Source organism: Odontesthes bonariensis, chromosome 3 (genome assembly GCF_027942865.1).
Source record: "Odontesthes bonariensis isolate fOdoBon6 chromosome 3, fOdoBon6.hap1, whole genome shotgun sequence".
In the NCBI taxonomy this organism is placed as follows: domain Eukaryota; kingdom Metazoa; phylum Chordata; class Actinopteri; order Atheriniformes; family Atherinopsidae; genus Odontesthes; species Odontesthes bonariensis.
In genome coordinates this window covers 44,334,576-44,359,560 of record NC_134508.1, presented here as the reverse complement: position 1 = coordinate 44,359,560, position 24,985 = coordinate 44,334,576, and positions in this window count along the sequence as shown.

The following is a 24,985-nucleotide window of genomic DNA, read 5'->3' as shown; positions in this document are numbered from 1 at the left end:
TTTACATGCAGGTTACATTTAGTTTACATGCAGTTTACATGCAAGTTACATGCAGTTTACATGCAGTTTACATTCAGGTTACATGCAGTTTACATGCAGTTTACATGCAAGTTACATGCAGTTTACATGCAGGTTACATGCAGGTTACATGCAGTTTACATGCAGGTTACATGTAGTTTACATGCAGGTTAAATGCAGGTTACATGCAGGTTACATGCAGTTTACATGCAGTTTACATGCAGTTTACATGCAGGTTACATTTAGTTTACAAGCAGTTTACGTGCAAGTTACATGCAGTTTACATGCAATTTACATAAAGGTTACATGCAGTTTACATGCAGTTTACATGCAAGTTACATGCAGTTTACATGCAGGTGACATGCAGGTTACATGCAGGTTACATTTAGTTTACATGCAGGTTACATGCAGTTTACATGCAGTTTACATGCAATTTACATGCAGGTTACATGCAGTTTACATGCAGTTTACATGCAGTTTACATGCAGGTTACATGGAGTTTAAATGCAGTTTACTTGCAGGTTACATGCAGTTTACATGCAGTTTACATGCAGTTTACATGCAGTTTACATGCAGGTTACATGCAGTTTACATGCAGTTTACATGCAGGTTACATGCAGGTTACACGCAGTTTACATGCAGTTTACATGCAGGTTACACGCAGGTTACATGCAGTTTACAGGAAGTTTACATGCAGTTTACATGCAATTTACATGCAGTTTACATGCAGGTTACATGCAGGTTACATGCAGTTTACAGGAAGTTTACATGCAGTTTACATGCAGGTTAAATGCAGGTTACATGCAGGTTACATGCAGGTTACATGCAGTTTACATGCTGTTTACATTGAGTTTAAATGCAGTTTACATGCAGTTTAAATGCAGGTTACATGCAGGTTACATGCAGTTTACATGCAGGTTACATGCAGGTTACATGCAGTTAACATGCAGTTTGCAGTTTACATGCAGCTTGCATGCAGGTTACATGCAGTTTACATGCAGCTTACATGCAGGTTACATGCAGGTTACATGCAGGTTACATGCAGTTTACATGCAGCTTACATGCAGGTTACATGCAGTTTACATGTAGTTTACATAAAGGTTACATGCAGGTTACATCAAGGTTACATGCAGATTACATGCAGTTTACATGCTGTTTACATGTAGTTTACATGCAGTTTACATGTAGTTTACATGCAGTTTACATGTAGTTTACATGTAGTTTACATGCAGGTTAAATGCAGGTTACATGCAGGTTACATGCAGTTTACATGCAGTTTAGATGCAGTTTACATAAAAGTTACATGCAGTTTACATGCAGTTTACATAAAGGTTACATGCAGTTTACATGCAGTTTACATGCAAGTTACATGCAGTTTACATGCAGGTTACATGCAGGTTACGTGCAGTTTACATGCAGGTTACATGCAGTTTACATGCAGTTTACATGCAATTTACATGCAGGTTACATGCAGTTTACATGCAGTTTACATGCAGGTTACATGGAGTTTAAATGCAGTTTACTTGCAGGTTACATGCAGTTTACATGCAGGTTACATGGAGTTTAAATGCAGTTTACATGCAGGTTACATGCAGTTTACATGCAGTTTACATGCAGTTTACATGCAGTTTACATGCAGGTTACATGCAGTTTACATGCAGTTTACATGCAGGTTACATGCAGGTTATATGCAGTTTACATGCAGGTTACATGCAGTTTACATGCAGTTTACATGCAGGTTACATTTAGTTTACATGCAGTTTACATGCAGTTTACATGCAGTTTACATGCTATTTACATGCAGTTTACATGGAGTTTAAATGCAGTTTACATGCAGGTTACATGCAGTTTACATGCAGTTTACATGCAGGTTACATTTAGTTTACATGCAGTTTACATGCAGTTTACATGCAGTTTACATGCTATTTACATGCAGTTTACATGGAGTTTAAATGCAGTTTACATGCAGGTTAAATGCAGTTTACATGCAGTTTACATGCAGTTTACATGCAGGTTACATGCAGTTTACATTCAGTTTACATGCAGGTTACATGCACGTTACATGCAGTTTACATGCAGTTTACATGCAGGTTACATGCAGTTTACATGCAGGTTACATGCAGGTTACATGCAGTTTACTGGAAGTTTACATGCAGTTTACATGCAGGTTAAATGCAGGTTACATGCAGGTTACATGCAGGTTACATGCAGTTTACATGCAGTTTACATGCAGGTTACATGCAGTTTACATGCAGGTTACCTGTAGTTTACATGCAGGTTACATGCAGGTTACATGCAGGTTACATGCAGTTTACATGCAGTTTACATGCAGGTTACATGCAGTTTACATGCAGTTTACATGTGTGGGAGAAGGATGTCATGACATGTTCATGACTTCTGGCCTAGTTACATCCTGGGCCTTGTTGACTGGTTCAGAATATTGTTGATAGTTAGAAGGAGCGTGTTTATGATAAACTGCGAAAGCTAGGCGCCTCCGGAGAGGGCCACGTACACTTGTTATGATAAAACGGTATAAAAGGGTGTCACTAGATGAGCTCGTCGGACATTTTGTACATTCTGTATGCACATTTGCTGTGACGGTTTGTTCAATAAACTCCCCAATGGACGGCTGACCAACGCGGGATTCGACTCTAATTTCTCCACAACATAATGGTGACCCCGAATTCGTGAGAGTTTGCATCTGGATCCCGGCGGAGCGTGTCCTCTGTGCCCCGACAGCCGACATCAGCTGTAACAAGCCGGCAGGTGGGATTTTGTTCCTACCATTACGCAGTTGATCTCGGTTAGTGGAGCACAGCTGACGGCTTCTTCCGGCTTCCCCAAATTTAAAAGAACACAGGAGAGAGACGGATCCTGCACACGGTAAGCCCTTCCATTGTTTACTTCTGCGCAGAGGGGCTGCTGAAATTGTTGAAATTGTGGGCCAAGGGGAGCCAAGTGTTTTAATTGAGATAAAATTGGGTGAACAGCAGCTTATGTGAGTTGTAAAGCAGACAGCTGTGAGCAGTTGGTCTGGCTTGTGTTGTTGTATTGTTTTTTTGTGGTAATTAAGAAGGGCTAGTCGCTAATGCTCGGGCAGGAAATAAATCGATGAGTTTAAACTGGAATAATAGATACGCTTTTAGAGCGGGCAGGGTGGAAATCACCCGTTCATAGTGATGTCATAAAGCCGACGGCCGACCTTTAATGCATTGGGGGTTCGGGCTACCGTGGGATTATGGTTCGCATTAGTCATTAATATATGTGAAAGTTATTTTCACTAGTCAAGGAGTAGACGAATGCTGGTAATTGATTGACTTGCGAACATAAAAGTTTGGAGGTGGAATCAAAACGGCAGTTCAAGAAAACTCTGAAAAAGTCAATTCCAGTTCTATACGGGCACATTTTAAGTATATATGTTTATATCATTTTATATATCTGCTTAGAACTCTTTGGAGTATCCGAGACCTCAGTATAAAGACATTTGGAGAAGAAAAGTCAAATTCGTTTATGAAATTGGCCACAGGAGATTTTTATTAAGAGGTCACAGCGAAGCTGGTAAAGTACACGTCAGCATCTGTTGCTTTGGTCAGAGACCATATCACAAGGCTTGTAGGGAAAACACATTTTGTATTCCATATATTGCCGACACACACATCTCCTGAAAAATTAAAAGTCTAAATGAAAGAAATTGATAATTTAAAAATGTGAAGATTTGAACGGTGACTGACACAAAACTTTTGACCGACTGACTTGAGTGTGTGGGACCGGTCTCTGTTTGTCTGTCAATGTGTGTGTGAAATCTGATGTTTGTGTGAATCAAGAAAAAGAAGAAAAGAGAAAAGGTTCTGACTCATATCATCCCTTGACTTTTGAGTATTCGTAGTATTTTAATTCACACTCAGATTTGCTTCATTATTATAACTGGCTTTATGGTCATAATTTGCTTCATTGGTATAATCTGCTTAATTGTGATAGTTGCCGCATTAATAACTTGGGGAAATAAGGTGTTGTGCCGAAATGTGCTGTTATTTTTAAACGCTGTGGGTTTCTTTCTTTAAGACTCTATATTTTCGTTGAGTGCATCTTGTTATTATTGAATACTGCTGTGATTGGTGTTAAGTTTCGAAAGTTCTATTCTCAACAGGCAAGTGAAGCTGTTTTGGCTTTCAGGGGGACAGAGGGTGCTGCGCGCTCCCGCGGCTGGTGTGTGGGCGCGTGCTCTGGCCTTGAGAGTTTCCTGCTGCTTCAAATGTTCGTGTGTGATCACACTTTCTTTCCTTGTGTCTTCCAGGGGCAATTTATGGTTGTACTGTAATAATTATTAGTTTTCTTTAGGTAATGTCCTAATTGCAGAGTTGTTATCAGTCGAGTAATGAGGGTTTCGCAATTCCTAAGGAAGAGGTTCTGTCCGTAGGCCATTGAGTCATCACGTCGTTCGACGTGAATGTGACATTCCTGATAAAGAAAGTTTCTCGCTTATGCATTGTTTCTGTATCTTTTGATTTGTAGTTTCCCTGTCCACAGCGTGTTAAATTGTATTTCTTTCTCTTTCTTAACAAATGCCATTTCGAGGTGAAGAATAGTGCAACTGTTATTTCTGTGTTAAATTGTATTTCTTCTCTGTCCAGCTGAAAGTTTGTATTTCCTCCTTTTTCTTAACTTGTTACAAAGTGTGACAAACGCCATTTTGAGTTGGGGTGTGGTTCAATTGTTATGTCTGGTTCAATTGTTATGCTTGGGAGGAGCTAATAACAGTCTAGGAAGTAGAGGTAATCGTGTGTTCATATTTGATTGGTTACAATTCACGTGGTTCGCTGGAGGCGGGCTTAGAGGTGTGTTCATATTTTATTGGTTAGAAGTTACGTGTCTCAGACGTGTTTCACTGGAGTTAGATTTAGAGGTGTGTTCAGATTTCATTGGTCAAAAAATATTTTTATTTCATTGGTCAGAATTGACGTAGCTGTGACGTACATTGGATCATCTGGATTGGTGGAGGACATTGTGTGTGGATTGGATCGGAAGCATCCGGAGGTGAGCAAAAGTTGGGGCAACGCCTTTAGCCTGAGTCACTTCATACAGAGTAAGCATTAACTGAGCTTTTGATTAGTAATAAATTAACATTGGGTAGTATTAGAAATACAATTAGCATTGATTAGCAATAGTTAGCATTGGTTAGCATTAGTAGCATTTGTTAGCATTTCATTAGCCATAAGTAGCATTGATCAGAAATACAATTAGCATTGATTAGCAATAGTTAGCATTGGTTAGCATTAGTAGCATTTGTTAGCATTTCATTAGCCATAATTAGCATTGATCAGAAATACAATGAGCATTGATTAGCAATAGTTAGCATTGGTTAGCATTAGTAGCATTTGTTAGCATTTCATTAGCCATAATTAGCATTGATCAGAAAGACAATTAGCATTGATTAGCAATAGCAATAAGGCAAATATTGGTTGAAATCTTAATTAGCAATAGGTTAGCATTTATTAGCAACAGCTAGGAAGCTAACATCAATTGGCATTGGTTGGCAAACATTAACATTAGCAATAATAGTAACCGAACTCCAAACCGGAAGTCAAAAAGCTAAATTAGCCTAACATTGAATTAACATTGGTTTAATTTAAAAAAAAAAAAAAAAAAACAACCTAGAGCATAAGCTTTTAAAGCTAACGTAGGCTAACCTTAACATTAGCATTGACAACATCCAATCCAATAATTAGCTGCATCTAAGCTAAATTTAGCCGAGCATTAAATTAGCATTGATCAGAGTTAAATAATTAGTTTTATTTAAATTGACTTTCAAAAAAAAAAAAAAAAAAAAAAAAAAAAAAAAAAAAAAAAAGGGGGAATACGAATAATAAATAAGGGAAATTTAGAAAATAGATAAGTAAATAAAAAGAAAAAGTCAAAAGACAATAGAAGGGAACTAACTAGGTGAAACAATGGATGTAACACCAACAATAATCATCAGCGCCAAACATCCTGAACATTCCAAAGATGTTAAAAAGATATCTCTAAAATGGGAAAAACGAACAAAAAATAACGTTTCACCCTGGCCAAAAGGGGGCACTTTCAATGTAACTACCTGTAAGATTATGGAACAAAGGATTAAAGCTTACAAACCAAAGGACAAAAGCAAAAAGAGACAGGAAAAGAGAGAGCTTGAATTAAAAGTTTTACATTTCTTTGAAAATGCAGAGCTATTTCCAACACTGCCGGGAGCAGCAAACATACAAGGAGATTCCGAAATAAAAGATCATAAAATATCTCATGAACGTCCAGAACTACAAATAGCTACATCAAGCAGTCATGGAGCTCCTGAGCCAGACGCCATCTGTGATTCAGATCAGGCAAGGGGACAGCTCCCACAATACCAAAAATCACCCGAACTGGCATCTCCAGTTCAAAAGGCATCTTCTGAAGAACATAAGAGTCCAACAGCGTCAGCACCGAGTTTGGTAGAAATGACGCCGGGACAGTATGTGCCGTGGCAGACGCTCGACCTAGCGGGGCTGGTTGCTCGATTGCCGGACATTCACACAGGTGCAAGTAGATGGATAAGAGCTTTTGAACAAGAGACTGTGGATAAACTGGTGTCTGTGGGACACATTAAGGCAGTGTGGGCACTGTGTTTTGGAACTTCTACCATGGAGGGCATTTTGAGACACAGTGAGAATGACTGGATGTTGAGCCACCGAGCTGATGGAACTGATTTTAATGCATATCGAGCTGCACTCTGGAGAGCGTTACGAGCTGAGTTTCCTGTGGGAGTGGACCTGGAAGCATTAAAGGGGGAGCCACTGTCAGGAACAGAGAGTCCAGCTGTGTACATTGCACAACAATTGAAGAAATGGAGACAAGAGTCTGAGGGAGAAATCGAGAAGAGCCCAGCTTGGGTGACATTGTTCAGAGTTTCCATCAAAGAGGCTCTGCCTGCCCCAGTTCAGGGGCGGCTGGAGGATGTGGTGGGGCTGAATTCAATGTCACATGGACAATTCCGAGACCACGTGGTGCATGCAGTAAACAAATACAGAAAAGAACTGAAACTGAAGAAGCAGGAGAAGGATATGCAAAGGGAACTTGCACGGTTGCAGTTAGAAGAACTGCAAGCGAAGCAAGAAGTACGAGATGAGGCCATGACAGCGGGGGCCGCTGAACAGCCATCACAGGGGCAAGTCCATCGTCGACCCTGTCAAAGGTCAAGAAGAGGTGCACCTGGAGGACGAAGGTCCTCGGGGGCATGTTGGGCCTGTGGCGAGAGGGGACACTTTGTTTACAGCTGTCCGAGAGCACCGAGAAACCCGAGTGTTCGGCAGGACCGTGGCCAGTCCCTGCGGGGCGGAGCAAGTGGCCCGGCAGGTCCAAGGCGTTCCTCTGGCAGAGGAATCCCAGTATTGGTTTACATTGACATATAGAGGTAAGAAGTACACTTACATCAGACGTACTCAAAAGGGTTTAATAACCGCCCTCAGGTGTGTCAGTATTACAAAACAAAACAAAGTTTTTAAGTTAAATGTATCACGACTACTAAGTTTCTAAAACTTGAATTTAAATAGGTCACTGTTACTAGGACACAACAAAACAAAGTTTCTGAATTTAAAATTTAAATGTGCCACTATTACGAAGTTCTAAAATTTGAACGGAACAAAGTTTCTAATTTAAATGTTAGCATTGATAGTCTGAATTAGAGTATCTATTTAGCCCATAGGGAATTACTGATATCTCTCCATCCCACTTGGAGGGAGTAAGAAAAGCGCCATGTCCAAAATAAATAAATAAATAACTAATGAATAATAAGTAAAATTAAAATACAACAAGTATGATCTTCTTTTGGGAAGATTATGCAATAAAATGCGCTTCCTCTGGAAGGAATCATGAAAGATCCAAAGATCAAAGGTTGGAAGTCCAACTGGAGAGGACAACCGAGGCTAAGTTAGCCATTGGAAATTTGAAACGGAATTAGCAAGGGTCATCCAAAACGGCCAACACTAGTCTATGAGAAGCCATTTTTCTTATATGTCTCCAATAAAAACCATAAGATTTCAGAACTAACAAATCAGAGTAGGTATGTTGTGACTCGGACAGGATGTTTGCAGGTTGTGCATCTTTTGACACATCCAGATGTGAATACAGAGGTGTACTACATCGGATCCTGCGGATGTCATTCCACGTGAGTTTGAAGGAGAACCACATGAGCGTGTGGCAGAAGCTGTGAGATACATTAAACTGAGACCTGACTTAGGAGCAACTCCACTTGTGCAGGCTGATGTCACTTATGTTGTGCATGGTTCATGTTGTGAGATCATTTGGGTGATCATGCAGGTTTTGCAGTTGTGAAACAGGAAGGTGGAGAACTTTGTGACGGTGAAAGCTGAGAAGTGTGAACGGCCATGTTCGGCACAGTTGGCTGAACTGAAGGCACTAACGGAAGCATGTTGACTGGTGGAAGGTAAGGTTACGAATGTATACACAGATTCTGCATATGCTCATGATATTTTCTCTTCATTTGGAGCAGTTGTGAAGCAGAGAGGGTTCAGGAGGTCAGACGGAAGTCCAGCGCGACAGGAGTTTCAAATGAAGGAGCGGATTGCGGTCATGAAAATTGTAAATTGGCAGTGATACAGTGTCAAATAATCGTAGAGGTAACAAAATGGTTGATAAAGGTCATATCGCGGCTGATGAAGCAGCGAAAGTAGCATCAAAGTGCCAGCTTGCTGTTTTGGCACCAATGGTGGTACTGGAGCCAGAGGTCGCGCCATCACAAGGATATTGGTCATACATATTGGATAAATAGTCGTAAATTTTTTTGGTAAGGGAATGGATTCATCTGTTTGTCTTTCCATCAGAGATTAGCTCAAATAATGGTTAAGTGTTTGTTTATAAAGGTGCAAGAGGCATTCTGCAGCAGCTGCGAATCAAGCAGCGCTGTGGGGCCGTTTATCATCCACAGAGTCAAGGGATGGTTGAGAGGATCAATGGAACCTGGAAAGTGAAATTGAATTGAATCTGTGCTTCAACTAAACTAACTAGATGCTTTGCTGCTTGCACTAATGAGCTTTCGTATGCAGACTCATAGAGTCATGCACTAACACCGCATAAAATGCTAACGGGTCGACCCAGGCCGCCACCTCAGTTCCCACTTGAGCAGGTGCAAACAGAGTGGACAGCTTACATGAAGCAACTAACTGCAATCCACGGAACAATCTATCTACAGGAGGAGTTCAGAGACTTGAGTCTCAAACAGCTGGTTGAGAGGCCAGTGGTGCCAGGTGACCAGGTGCACATCGAAGTGTTCCGGAGGAAGTGGCTTGAGCCAAGACGGAAAGGACCGTACACAATGGTGCGAGCAACGTCAACAGCAGTTCAAGTGGAAGGTAGCAACACATGGTACCATTTGAATCACTGCACTAAGGTTCGGACTAAAGACACAGACGGAGTTAAGTCCGAGGAAAGGATGAACAAAAGGAAGAGGTTAAGATTTCTGACACTGTGAGCATCCAGGTGTGGGTGTTGGCCGACAGCATGGGCTCAGGAGAACGAAGCCTGGAGATGTTGGACGGGATCCCGCGGACAGGAGAGGCTGGAAGGGTCCCGTGATGAAGCCACCCCGCAGGGAAGTAGCCAGCCTGGGTCAGATGAGTATGATGCAACAATACACACCCACTCAGACCATGCCACGCCACAAACTTTGCCAGCAATACACACTAGAGCTAGTCGTGAAAAGGCAGATGTTAAGCTTGAAGTTAAGTACGTGGGAATAAAGGTTGGTGGAAGGATGAGTAAGTATGAGTAAGTAGGGGTAAGTGTGAGGAAGTGTGGATCATGGGTCCGGTGGAGGAGACGACCAAATCACCGCCTCTGGACGCCACGAAAAAGGGGCAATCTGGTAAGATCATGTCAGATCGGGTCAGAAGTAGTTGTTCACAATGGTTGTGAGAATAGAAAGATTTTTCGGGAAAGACTAGGGGGATTTGATACCATTAGCACTACAGGACAGAATAATCATGTTAATCCAAGAACAGACGGAGTGTACATGCACAGGTGGAGTCGGGAAAACAGTGTAACTGTGGAAAATGGGTTAAGGCAGCACATGATATGTGGTATAGTTGGGCATGGTACACTACGGGAGAACTGACAGCGACGGAGTGTCTCATATGTGCGGACGCTTCAGGAGCATTGCCTGTTGTTGTTCCAGAGCCACACACCTTCAGGGACTGTGCAGTGGTCCGGCAACGGGAGTGCAGAAAAGGTAGGTTCACATCGGAAGAGGATAAACGGTTATTGTTTCCTATGTGTGGTATTAAGTGCAGATTGATGTTCGGGCCAAATAAATTACATAGTTATTTTCAAAATAAGGGAGGGCCAAAAATTTGAGTCTTCTTGTGCTGAATTTAATCTGAGTACATCACAGGAGGGGCCTCCCACTGATTATAGAGTAGATTACAATGGTGAGTTTGTATGCTTTTGGAACTCGCGTAGGTAGTACTAATGTTAAATGAAAATAAGATTTATTGGGATTTATTTATTTGGATCAAAAATGTGAAAATATAGAAATGATAATTTTAACTCTATATCTTTTTGGGGATCAGACACACCCAGTAGCTGAGAGTTACTGGATGTGTGGAGATCATGTTTTGTTAAATGTGCTACCCAACAGGGAGATAGGTTTTTGGGCACTGGTGAGGAGGAACACATCAGTTGTGGTAGTGTATGACAAGGTAAACGAGATGCTAGGATTGGATGTGGAAGAAGGGAGAGTTAAAAGATCGAGTGATGGCTACATCAGGGATAAGCACGTTTACTTGGATGCTATATTACAGCCGAAAGGGATTCCTTTTGAGCTCAAAGCACACAGGGAGATTGCAGCTGGATTTGAGGCTGGTTTGCAGGGAATCATATTTAACAAAATGGGGAATGGACTAATTACATATAATACAACCGACAGGGAATTCGTAGCTACACGAGTGAAGGGTTTGCAGGCTTTGGAGAACAACGACATGAGACGAGTATGATGGCTTGGTAGAACAGACAAGTTTTAGAAGGTATATTAGAAGGGAAAATGGTGTGTGCCAGATGGTTGGGGAAAATGTTGTACATTTACACCCGGGAACACTGCAGCTGATGGAACGTTTACAACGGCCGTGAAGGAGTTCAGAGAACGGAGAGAGGAGCTGACGTGTGATGCTGGTGGAGGTGAACGGTGGTGGACTGGTCTGTTTGGGATTTTGGGAGAAGGGGGAGCGATGACAGTTAAGGCGGGAATAGCAATATTGTTGATAGTGAGAATGGTTCCCCTATTGGTGTGTTGCATTATACCCATTCTGAGAAGGTGTTTGCTGCAAGTGATGTTCAAACAAACAGCGGAAGGAATCTGGAGGCAGATGACCATGCGAGACCAGGCCTGAGGACCAACGCATGGGAAGAGCGGGTCAACGAATGAAGGTTATCAACGGGCGGTTCACAAGTTTCTTTCTTCGAGGGTGGAACCAAGTATAGTCTGACAGGGAGAAGAGATGCTGAAGATCTCTTTGATTGGGAGTGACGTACTGGCGACCTCTCCTCCCAGAGTTAGCGTGGCAGTTCCAGACCCAGCCGGACGGATGTTCGGCCAGAAGCAGACGACACCAGAGTACGGGAGATGGGACGGGACTGGAAGAGCTGCATTACATTGCTTTTTATTACTATTGTTGTGTGATAATCCATAATTTTATGTATTGTACTTGATACAAAACGGTGATTAACTGATTTGAAGGTGGTGTATTCAGTCTATGTGTATTATCAATCAAAACTGATCACTGATATGTCCATTGCCAATTGTGTCAGTCAACTGTTCGGAGTGCGACCTTGGTAAAGTGGTCGGTCGCCAGTGGGGGGGGCCGTAGGTGAATTTTCCCAAGATAAGAACATGAGTTACGAAAGTAGCAGCCGGTGGGTTTTTCGCACCTATGCACTGCGAACAGTGGACAAGTGTGATGGCAATGTAAAACTTGTAGTGTTGTTGAAATCAATATCGTGTAATTTATGTTAATCATTGAATATGATTCGAGTAGACACATATATATATTCCTTTTCATGTATTCAAAATGGTCCCGTTGATTGATATTGTAGAATTATTAGAATAATTTAGTGTTTATTATGGTAATTAATTCTTAATTAACTATGTGGGATGATTTTCTTTTATTTTAGATTATTTCTTTATTAAATCACTGATAAGTGATTTCAGGGGGGACTATGTGGGAGAAGGATGTCATGACATGTTCATGACTTCTGGCCTAGTTACATCCTGGGCCTTGTTGACTGGTTCAGAATATTGTTGATAGTTAGAAGGAGCGTGTTTATGATAAACTGCGAAAGCTAGGCGCCTCCGGAGAGGGCCACGTACACTTGTTATGATAAAACGGTATAAAAGGGTGTCACTAGATGAGCTCGTCGGACATTTTGTACATTCTGTATGCACATTTGCTGTGACGGTTTGTTCAAGAAACTCCCCAATGGACGGCTGACCAACGCGGGATTCGACTCTAATTTCTCCACAACACATGCAGGTTACATGCAGGTTAAATGCAGGTTACCTGCAGGTTACATGCAGGTTACATGCAGTTTACATGCAGTTTACATGCAGGTTACATGCAGTTTACATGCAGGTTACATGCAGTTTACATGCAGGTTAAATGCAGGTTACATGCAGGTTACATGCAGTTTACATGCAGGTTACATGCAGGTTACATGCAGTTTACATGCAGTTTACATGCAGGTTACATGTAGTTTACATGCAGGTTAAATGCAGGTTACATGCAGGTTACATGCAGTTTACATGCAGTTTACATGCAGTTTACATGCAGTTTACATAAAGGTTACATGCAGTTTACATGCAGTTTACATGCAAGTTACATGCAGTTTACATGCAGGTTACATACAATTTACATGCAGGTTACATGCAGTTTACATGCAGTTTACATGCAGTTTACATGCAGGTTACATGGAGTTTAAATGCAGTTTACATGCAGTTTACATGCAGTTTACATGCAGTTTACATGCAGTTTACATGCAGTTTACATGCAGGTTACATGCAGGTTACATGCAGGTTAAATGCAGGTTACATGCAGGTTAAATGCAGGTTACACGCAGTTTACATGCAGTTTACATGCAGGTTACATGCAGGTTACATGCAGTTTACAGGAAGTTTACATGCAGTTTACATGCAATTTATATGCAGTTTACATGCAGGTTACATGCAGGTTACATGCAGTTTACAGGAAGTTTACATGCAGTTTACATGCAGGTTAAATGCAGGTTACATGCAGGTTACATGCAGGTAACATGCAGTTTACATGCAGTTTACATGCAGGTTACATGCAGTTTACATGCAGGTTACCTGTAGTTTACATGCAGGTTACATGCAGGTTACAAGCAGGTTACATGCAGTTTACATGCAGTTTACATGCAAGTTACATGCAGGTTAAATGCAGGTTACATGCAGGTTACATGCAGGTTACATGCAGTTTACATGCAGTTTACATGCAGGTTACATGCAGTTTACATGCAGGTTACATGCCGTTTACATGCAGGTTACATGCAGGTTACATGTAGTTTACATGCAGGTTAAATGCAGGTTACATGCAGGTTACATGCAGTTTACATGCAGGTTACATGCAGGTTACATGCAGGTTACATGCAGTTTACATGCAGTTTACATGCAGTTTACATGCAGTTTACATGCAGTTTACATGCAGGTTACATTTAGTTTACATGCAGTTTACATGCAAGTTACATGCAGTTTACATGCAGTTTACATTCAGGTTACATGCAGTTTACATGCAGTTTACATGCAAGTTACATGCAGTTTACATGTAGGTTACATGCAGGTTACATGCAGTTTACATGCAGGTTACATGTAGTTTACATGCAGGTTAAATGCAGGTTACATGCAGGTTACATGCAGTTTACATGCAGTTTACATGCAGTTTACATGCAGGTTACATTTAGTTTACATGCAGTTTACGTGCAAGTTACATGCAGTTTACATGCAATTTACATAAAGGTTACATGCAGTTTACATGCAAGTTACATGCAGTTTACATGCAGGTGACATGCAGGTTACATGCAGGTTACATGCAGTTTACATGCAGGTTACATGCAGTTTACATGCAGTTTACATGCAATTTACATGCAGTTTACATGCAGGTTACATGGAGTTTAAATGCAGTTTACATGCAGGTTACATGCAGTTTACATGCAGTTTACATGCAGTTTACATGCAGTTTACATGCAGGTTACATGCAGTTTACATGCAGTTTACATGCAGGTTACATGCAGGTTACACGCAGTTTACATGCAGTTTACATGCAGGTTACACGCAGGTTACATGCAGTTTACAGGAAGTTTACATGCAGTTTACATGCAATTTACATGCAGTTTACATGCAGGTTAAATGCAGGTTACATGCAGGTTACATGCAGGTTACATGCAGTTTACATGCTGTTTACATGCATGTTACATGCAGTTTACATGCAGGTTACCTGTAGTTTACATGCAGGTTACATGCAGGTTACAAGCAGGTTACATGCAGTTTACTTGCAGTTTACATGCAGGTTACATGCAGTTTACATGCAGTTTACATGCAGGTTACATGCAGGTTAAATGCAGGTTACATGCAGGTTACATGCAGGTTACATGCAGTTTACATGCAGGTTACATGCAGTTTACATGCAGGTTACATGCAGGTTACATGTAGTTTACATGCAGGTTACATGCAGTTTACATGCAGGTTAGACGCAGGTTACATGAAGTTTACATGCAGTTTACATGTAATTTACATGCAGTTTACATGCAGTTTACATGCAGTTTACATGCAGGTTACATGCAGTTTACATGCAGTTTACATGTAGTTTACATGCAGTTCATATCCAGTTTACAGGCAGGTTACATGCAGTTTAAATGCAGGTTACATAGAGGTTACATGCAGTTTACATGCAGGTTACATGCAGGTTACATGCAGTTTACATGCAGTTTACATGCATTTTGCAGTTTACATGCAGCTTACATGCAGGTTACCAGCAGTTTACATGCAGTTTACATGCAGCTTACATGCAGGTTATATGCAGGTTACATGCAGGTTACCTGCAGTTTACATGCAGTTTACATGCAGGTTACATGCAAGTTACCTGCAGTTTACATGCAGTTTACATGCAGGTTACATGTAGTTTACATGCAGGTTAAATGCAGGTTACATGCAGGTTACATGCAGTTTACATGCAGTTTACATGCAGTTTACATGCAGGTTACATTTAGTTTACATGCAGTTTACATGCAAGTTACATGCAGTTTACATGCAGTTTACATGCAGGTTACATGCAGTTTACATGCAGTTTACATGCAAGTTACATGCAGTTTACATGCAGTTTACATGCAGGTTACATGCAGGTTACATGCAGGTTACATGTAGTTTACATGCAGGTTACATGCAGTTTACATGCAGGTTAGACGCAGGTTACATGAAGTTTACATGCAGTTTACATGTAATTTACATGCAGTTTACATGCAGTTTACATGCAGTTTACCTGCAGTTTACATGCAGTTTACATGCAGGTTACATGCAGTTTACATGCAGTTTACATGTAGTTTACATGCAGTTCATATCCAGTTTACATGCAGGTTACATGCAGTTTAAATGCAGGTTACATAGAGGTTACATGCAGTTTACATGCAGGTTACATGCAGGTTACATGCAGTTTACATGCAGTTTACATGCATTTTGCAGTTTACATGCAGCTTACATGCAGGTTACCAGCAGTTTACATGCAGTTTACATGCAGCTTACATGCAGGTTATATGCAGGTTACGTGCAGGTTACCTGCAGTTTACATGCAGTTTACATGCAGGTTACATGCAAGTTACCTGCAGTTTACATGCAGTTTACATGCAGGTTACATGTAGTTTACATGCAGGTTAAATGCAGGTTACATGCAGGTTACATGCAGTTTACATGCAGTTTACATGCAGTTTACATGCAGGTTACATTTAGTTTACATGCAGTTTACATGCAAGTTACATGCAGTTTACATGCAGTTTACATGCAGGTTACATGCAGTTTACATGCAGTTTACATGCAAGTTACATGCAGTTTACATGCAGTTTACATGCAGGTTACATGCAGGTTACATGCAGTTTACATGCAGTTTACATGCAGGTTACATTTAGTTTACATGCAGTTTACATGCAAGTTACATGCAGTTTACATGTAGGTTACATGCAGTTTACATGCAGTTTACATGCAAGTTACATGCAGTTTATATGCAGGTTACATGCAGTTTACATCCAGTTTACATGCAATTTACATGCAGGTTACATGCAGTTTACATGCAGGTTACATGCAGTTTACATGCAATTTACATGCAGGTTACATGCAGTTTACATGCAGGTTACATGCAGTTTACATGCAATTTACATGCAGGTTACATGCAGGTTACATGCAGTTTACATGCAGGTTACATGCAGTTTACATGCAATTTACATGCAGGTTACATGCAGTTTACATGCAGGTTACATGCAGTTTACATGCAATTTACATGCAGGTTACATGCAGTTTACATGCAGTTTACATGCAGGTTACATGCAATTTACTTGCAATTTACATGCAGTTTACATGCAGTTTACATGCAGGTTACATGCAGTTTACATGCAGTTTACATGCAGTTTACATGCAGGTTACATGCAGTTTAAATGCAGGTTACATGCAGGTTACATGCAGTTTACATGCAGTTTACATGCAGGTTACATGCAGTTTATATGCAGTTTACATGCAGTTTACATGCAGGTTACATGCAGTTTACATGCAGGTTAGATGCAGGTTACATGCAGTTTAAATGCAGGTTACATGCAGGTTACATGCAGTTTACATGCAGGTTACATGCAGGTTACATGGAGTTTACATGCAGTTTACATGCAGTTTGCAGTTTACATGCAGCTTACATGCAGGTTACATGCAGTTTACATGCAGTTTACATGCAGCTTACATGCAGGTTACATGCAGGTTACATGCAGGTTACCTGCAGTTTACATGCAGTTTACATGCAGGTTACATGCAGGTTACCTGCAGTTTACATGCAGTTTACATGCAGGTTACATGCAGTTTACATGCAGTTTACATGCAGGTTACATTTAGTTTACATGAAGTTTACATGCAGTTTACATGCAGTTTACATGCAGTTTACATGCAGGTTACATGCAGGTTACATGCAGTTTACATGCAGTTTACATGGAGTTTAAATGCAGGTTACATGCAGTTTACATGCAGTTTACATGCAGGTTACATGCAGGTTACATCAAGGTTACATGCAGATTACATGCAGTTTACATGCTGTTTACATGTAGTTTACATGCAGTTTACATGTAGTTTACATACAGTTTACATGTAGTTTAAATGCAGGTTACATGCTGTTTACATGCAGGTTACATGCAGGTTACAATTAGGTTACATGCAGTTTACATGCAGTTTACATGCAGGTTACATGCAGGTTACATGCAGTTCACATGCAATTTACATGCAGTTTACATGCAGGTTACATGCAGTTTACATGCAGGTTACATGCTGTTTACATGCAGGTTACATGCAGGTTACAATTAGGTTACATGCAGTCTACATGCATTTTACATGCAGGTTACATGCAGTTTACATGCAGTTTACATTTAGTTTACATGCAGTTTACATGCAGGTTAAATGCAGGTTACATGCAGTTTACATGCAGGTTACAATTAGGTTACATGCAGTTTACATGCAGTTTATATGCAGGTTACATGCAGTTCACATGCAATTTACATGCAGTTTACATGCAATTTACATGCAGTTTACATGCAGTTTACATGCTATTTACATGCAGTTTACATGCAGTTTACATGTAGGTTACATGCAGTTTACATGCAGTTTACATGCAGTTTACATGCAGGTTACATGCAGTTTACATGCAGTTTACATGCAAGTTACATGCAGTTTATATGCAGTTTACATGCAGTTTACATGCAGTTTACTTGCAGGTTACATGCAGTTTACATGCAGGTTACATGCAGGTTACATGCAGTTTACATGCAGGTTACATGCAGGTTACAAGCAGGTTACATGCAGTTTATATAGAGTTTACATGCAGGTTACATGCAGGTTACATCAAGGTTACATGCAGATTACATGCAGTTTACATGCTGTTTACATGTAGTTTACATGCAGTTTACATGAAGTTTACATGCAGTTTACATGTAGTTTACATGCAGTTTACATGCAGGTTACATGCAGGTTACATGCAGTTTATATGCAGTTTACATGCAGGTTACATGCAGTTTACATGCAGTTTACATGCAGGTTACATGCAGTTTACATGCAGGTTACATGCAGTTTACATGCAGGTTACATGCAGGTTACATGCAGTTTACTGGAAGTTTACATGCAGTTTACATGCAGGTTAAATGCAGGTTACATGCAGGTTACATGCAGGTTACATGCAGTTTACATGCAGTTTACATGCAGGTTACATGCAGTTTACATGCAGGTTACCTGTAGTTTACATGCAGGTTACATGCAGGTTACATGCAGGTTACATGCAGTTTACATGCAGTTTACATGCAGGTTACATGCAGTTTACATGCAGTTTACATGCAGGTTACATGCAGGTTAAATGCAGGTTACCTGCAGGTTACATGCAGGTTACATGCAGTTTACATGCAGTTTACATGCAGGTTACATGCAGTTTACATGCAGGTTACATGCAGGTTACATGTAGTTTACATGCAGGTTAAATGCAGGTTACATGCAGGTTACATGCAGTTTACATGCAGGTTACATGCGGGTTACATGCAGTTTACATGCAGTTTACATGCAGGTTACATGTAGTTTACATGCAGGTTAAATGCAGGTTACATGCAGGTTACATGCAGTTTACATGCAGTTTACATGCAGTTTACATAAAGGTTACATGCAGTTTACATGCAGTTTACATGCAAGTTACATGCAGTTTACATGCAGGTTACATACAATTTACATGCAGGTTACATGCAGTTTACATGCAGTTTACATGCAGGTTACATTGAGTTTAAATGCAGTTTACATGCAGTTTACATGCAGTTTACATGCAGTTTACATGCAGTTTACATGCAGGTTACATGCAGGTTACATGCAGGTTAAATGCAGGTTACATGCAGGTTAAATGCAGGTTACACGCAGTTTACATGCAGTTTACATGCAGGTTACATGCAGGTTACATGCAGGTTAAATGCAGGTTACATGCAATTTATATGCAGTTTACATGCAGTTTACATGCAGGTTACATGCAGTTTACAGGAAGTTTACATGCAGTTTACATGCAGTTTACATGCAATTTATATGCAGTTTACATGCAGGTTACATGCAGGTTACATGCAGTTTACAGGAAGTTTACATGCAGTTTACATGCAGGTTAAATGCAGGTTACATGCAGGTTACATGCAGGTAACATGCAGTTTACATGCAGTTTACATGCAGGTTACATGCAGTTTACATGCAGGTTACCTGTAGTTTACATGCAGGTTACATGCAGGTTACAAGCAGGTTACATGCAGTTTACATGCAGTTTACATGCAAGTTACATGCAGGTTAAATGCAGGTTACATGCAGGTTACATGCGGGTTACATGCAGTTTACATGCAGTTTACATGCAGGTTACATGCAGTTTACATGCAGGTTACATGCCGTTTACATGCAGGTTACATGCAGGTTACATGTAGTTTACATGCAGGTTAAATGCAGGTTACATGCAGGTTACATGCAGTTTACATGCAGGTTACATGCAGGTTACATGCAGGTTACATGCAGGTTACATGCAGTTTACATGCAGTTTACATGCAGTTTACATGCAGTTTACATGCAGTTTACATGCAGGTTACATTTAGTTTACATGCAGTTTACATGCAAGTTACATGCAGTTTACATGCAGTTTACATTCAGGTTACATGCAGTTTACATGCAGTTTACATGCAAGTTACATGCAGTTTACATGCAGGTTACATGCAGGTTACATGCAGTTTACATGCAGGTTACATGTAGTTTACATGCAGGTTAAATGCAGGTTACATGCAGGTTACATGCAGTTTACATGCAGTTTACATGCAGGTTACATTTAGTTTACATGCAGTTTACGTGCAAGTTACATGCAGTTTACATGCAATTTACATAAAGGTTACATGCATTTTACATGCAGTTTACATGCAAGTTACATGCAGTTTACATGCAGGTTACATGCAGGTTACATGCAGTTTACATGCAGGTTACATGCAGTTTACATGCAGTTTACATGCAATTTACATGCAGTTTACATGCAGTTTACATGCAGGTTACATGGAGTTTAAATGCAGTTTACATGCAGGTTACATGCAGTTTACATGCAGTTTACATGCAGTTTACATGCAGTTTACATGCAGGTTACATGCAGTTTACATGCAGTTTACATGCAGGTTACATGCAGGTTACACGCAGTTTACATGCAGTTTACATGCAGGTTACACGCAGGTTACATGCAGTTTACAGGAAGTTTACATGCAGTTTACATGCAATTTACATGCAGTTTACATGCAGGTTACATGCAGGTTACATGCAGTTTACAGGAAGTTTACATGCAGTTTACATGCAGGTTAAAGGCAGGTTACATGCAGGTTACATGCAGGTTACATGCAGTTTACATGCTGTTTACATGCAGGTTACATGCAGTTTACATGCAGGTTACCTGTAGTTTACATGCAGGTTACATGCAGGTTACAAGCAGGTTACATGCAGTTTACTTGCAGTTTACATACAGGTTACATGCAGTTTACATGCAGTTTACATGCAGGTTACATGCAGGTTAAATGCAGGTTACATGCAGGTTACATGCAGGTTACATGCAGTTTACATGCAGGTTACATGCAGTTTACATGCAGGTTACATGCAGGTTACATGTAGTTTACATGCAGGTTACATGCAGTTTACATGCAGGTTAGACGCAGGTTACATGAAGTTTACATGCAGTTTACATGTAATTTACATGCAGTTTACATGCAGTTTACATGCAGTTTACCTGCAGTTTACATGCAGTTTACATGCAGGTTACATGCAGTTTACATGCAGTTTACATGTAGTTTACATGCAGTTCATATCCAGTTTACATGCAGGTTACATGCAGTTTAAATGCAGGTTACATAGAGGTTACATGCAGTTTACATGCAGGTTACATGCAGGTTACATGCAGTTTACATGCAGTTTACATGCATTTTGCAGTTTACATGCAGCTTACATGCAGGTTACCAGCAGTTTACATGCAGTTTACATGCAGCTTACATGCAGGTTATATGCAGGTTACATGCAGGTTACCTGCAGTTTACATGCAGTTTACATGCAGGTTACATGCAAGTTACCTGCAGTTTACATGCAGTTTACATGCAGGTTACATGTAGTTTACATGCAGGTTAAATGCAGGTTACATGCAGGTTACATGCAGTTTACATGCAGTTTACATGCAGTTTACATGCAGGTTACATTTAGTTTACATGCAGTTTACATGCAAGTTACATGCAGTTTACATGCAGTTTACATGCAGGTTACATGCAGTTTACATGCAGTTTACATGCAAGTTACATGCAGTTTACATGCAGTTTACATGCAGGTTACATGCAGGTTACATGCAGTTTACATGCAGTTTACATGCAGGTTACATTTAGTTTACATGCAGTTTACATGCAAGTTACATGCAGTTTACATGTAGGTTACATGCAGTTTACATGCAGTTTACATGCAAGTTACATGCAGTTTATATGCAGGTTACATGCAGTTTACATCCAGTTTACATGCAATTTACATGCAGGTTACATGCAGTTTACATGCAGGTTACATGCAGTTTACATGCAATTTACATGCAGGTTACATGCAGTTTACATGCAGGTTACATGCAGTTTACATGCAATTTACATGCAGGTTACATGCAGGTTACATGCAGTTTACATGCAGGTTACATGCAGTTTACATGCAATTTACATGCAGGTTACATGCAGTTTACATGCAGGTTACATGCAGTTTACATGCAATTTACATGCAGGTTACATGCAGTTTCCATGCAGTTTACATGCAGGTTACATGCAATTTACTTGCAATTTACATGCAGTTTACATGCAGTTTACATGCAGGTTACATGCAGTTTACATGCAGTTTACATGCAGTTTACATGCAGGTTACATGCAGTTTAAATGCAGGTTACATGCAGGTTACATGCAGTTTACATGCAGTTTACATGCAGGTTACATGCAGTTTATATGCAGTTTACATGCAGTTTACATGCAGGTTACATGCAGTTTACATGCAGGTTAGATGCAGGTTACATGCAGTTTAAATGCAGGTTACATGCAGGTTACATGCAGTTTACATGCAGGTTACATGCAGGTTACATGGAGTTTACATGCAGTTTACATGCAGTTTGCAGTTTACATGCAGCTTACATGCAGGTTACATGCAGTTTACATGCAGTTTACATGCAGTTTGCAGTTTACATGCAGCTTACATGCAGGTTACATGCAGGTTACCTGCAGTTTACATGCAGTTTACATGCAGGTTACATGCAGGTTACCTGCAGTTTACATGCAGTTTACATGCAGGTTACATGCAGTTTACATGCAGTTTACATGCAGGTTACATTTAGTTTACATGAAGTTTACATGCAGTTTACATGCAGTTTACATGCAGTTTACATGCAGGTTACATGCAGGTTACATGCAGTTTACATGCAGTTTACATGGAGTTTAAATGCAGGTTACATGCAGTTTACATGCAGTTTACATGCAGGTTACATGCAGGTTACATCAAGGTTACATGCAGATTACATGCAGTTTACATGCTGTTTACATGTAGTTTACATGCAGTTTACATGTAGTTTACATACAGTTTACATGTAGTTTAAATGCAGGTTACATGCTGTTTACATGCAGGTTACATGCAGGTTACAATTAGGTTACATGCAGTTTACATGCAGTTTACATGCAGGTTACATGCAGGTTACATGCAGTTCACATGCAATTTACATGCAGTTTACATACAGGTTACATGCAGTTTACATGCAGGTTACATGCTGTTTACATGCAGGTTACATGCAGGTTACAATTAGGTTACATGCAGTCTACATGCATTTTACATGCAGGTTACATGCAGTTTACATGCAGTTTACATTTAGTTTACATGCAGTTTACATGCAGGTTAAATGCAGGTTACATGCAGTTTACATGCAGGTTACAATTAGGTTACATGCAGTTTACATGCAGTTTATATGCAGGTTACATGCAGTTCACATGCAATTTACATGCAGTTTACATGCAATTTACATGCAGTTTACATGCAGTTTACATGCTATTTACATGCAGTTTACATGCAGTTTACATGTAGGTTACATGCAGTTTACATGCAGTTTACATGCAGTTTACATGCAGGTTACATGCAGTTTACATGCAGTTTACATGCAAGTTACATGCAGTTTATATGCAGTTTACATGCAGTTTACATGCAGTTTACTTGCAGGTTACATGCAGTTTACATGCAGGTTACATGCAGGTTACATGCAGTTTACATGCAGGTTACATGCAGGTTACAAGCAGGTTACATGCAGTTTATATAGAGTTTACATGCAGGTTACATGCAGGTTACATCAAGGTTACATGCAGATTACATGCAGTTTACATGCTGTTTACATGTAGTTTACATGCAGTTTACATGAAGTTTACATGCAGTTTACATGTAGTTTACATGCAGTTTACATGCAGGTTACATGCAGGTTACATGCAGTTTATATGCAGTTTACATGCAGGTTACATGCAGTTTACATGCAGTTTACATGCAGGTTACATGCAGTTTACATGCAGGTTACATGCAGTTTACATGCAGGTTACATGCAGGTTACATGCAGTTTACTGGAAGTTTACATGCAGTTTACATGCAGGTTAAATGCAGGTTACATGCAGGTTACATGCAGGTTACATGCAGTTTACATGCAGTTTACATGCAGGTTACATGCAGTTTACATGCAGGTTACCTGTAGTTTACATGCAGGTTACATGCAGGTTACATGCAGGTTACATGCAGTTTACATGCAGTTTACATGCAGGTTACATGCAGTTTACATGCAGTTTACATGCAGGTTACATGCAGGTTAAATGCAGGTTACCTGCAGGTTACATGCAGGTTACATGCAGTTTACATGCAGTTTACATGCAGGTTACATGCAGTTTACATGCAGGTTACATGCAGGTTACATGTAGTTTACATGCAGGTTAAATGCAGGTTACATGCAGGTTACATGCAGTTTACATGCAGGTTACATGCGGGTTACATGCAGTTTACATGCAGTTTACATGCAGGTTACATGTAGTTTACATGCAGGTTAAATGCAGGTTACATGCAGGTTACATGCAGTTTACATGCAGTTTACATGCAGTTTACATAAAGGTTACATGCAGTTTACATGCAGTTTACATGCAAGTTACATGCAGTTTACATGCAGGTTACATACAATTTACATGCAGGTTACATGCAGTTTACATGCAGTTTACATGCAGGTTACATTGAGTTTAAATGCAGTTTACATGCAGTTTACATGCAGTTTACATGCAGTTTACATGCAGTTTACATGCAGGTTACATGCAGGTTACATGCAGGTTAAATGCAGGTTACATGCAGGTTAAATGCAGGTTACACGCAGTTTACATGCAGTTTACATGCAGGTTACATGCAGGTTACATGCAGGTTAAATGCAGGTTACATGCAATTTATATGCAGTTTACATGCAGTTTACATGCAGGTTACATGCAGTTTACAGGAAGTTTACATGCAGTTTACATGCAGTTTACATGCAATTTATATGCAGTTTACATGCAGGTTACATGCAGGTTACATGCAGTTTACAGGAAGTTTACATGCAGTTTACATGCA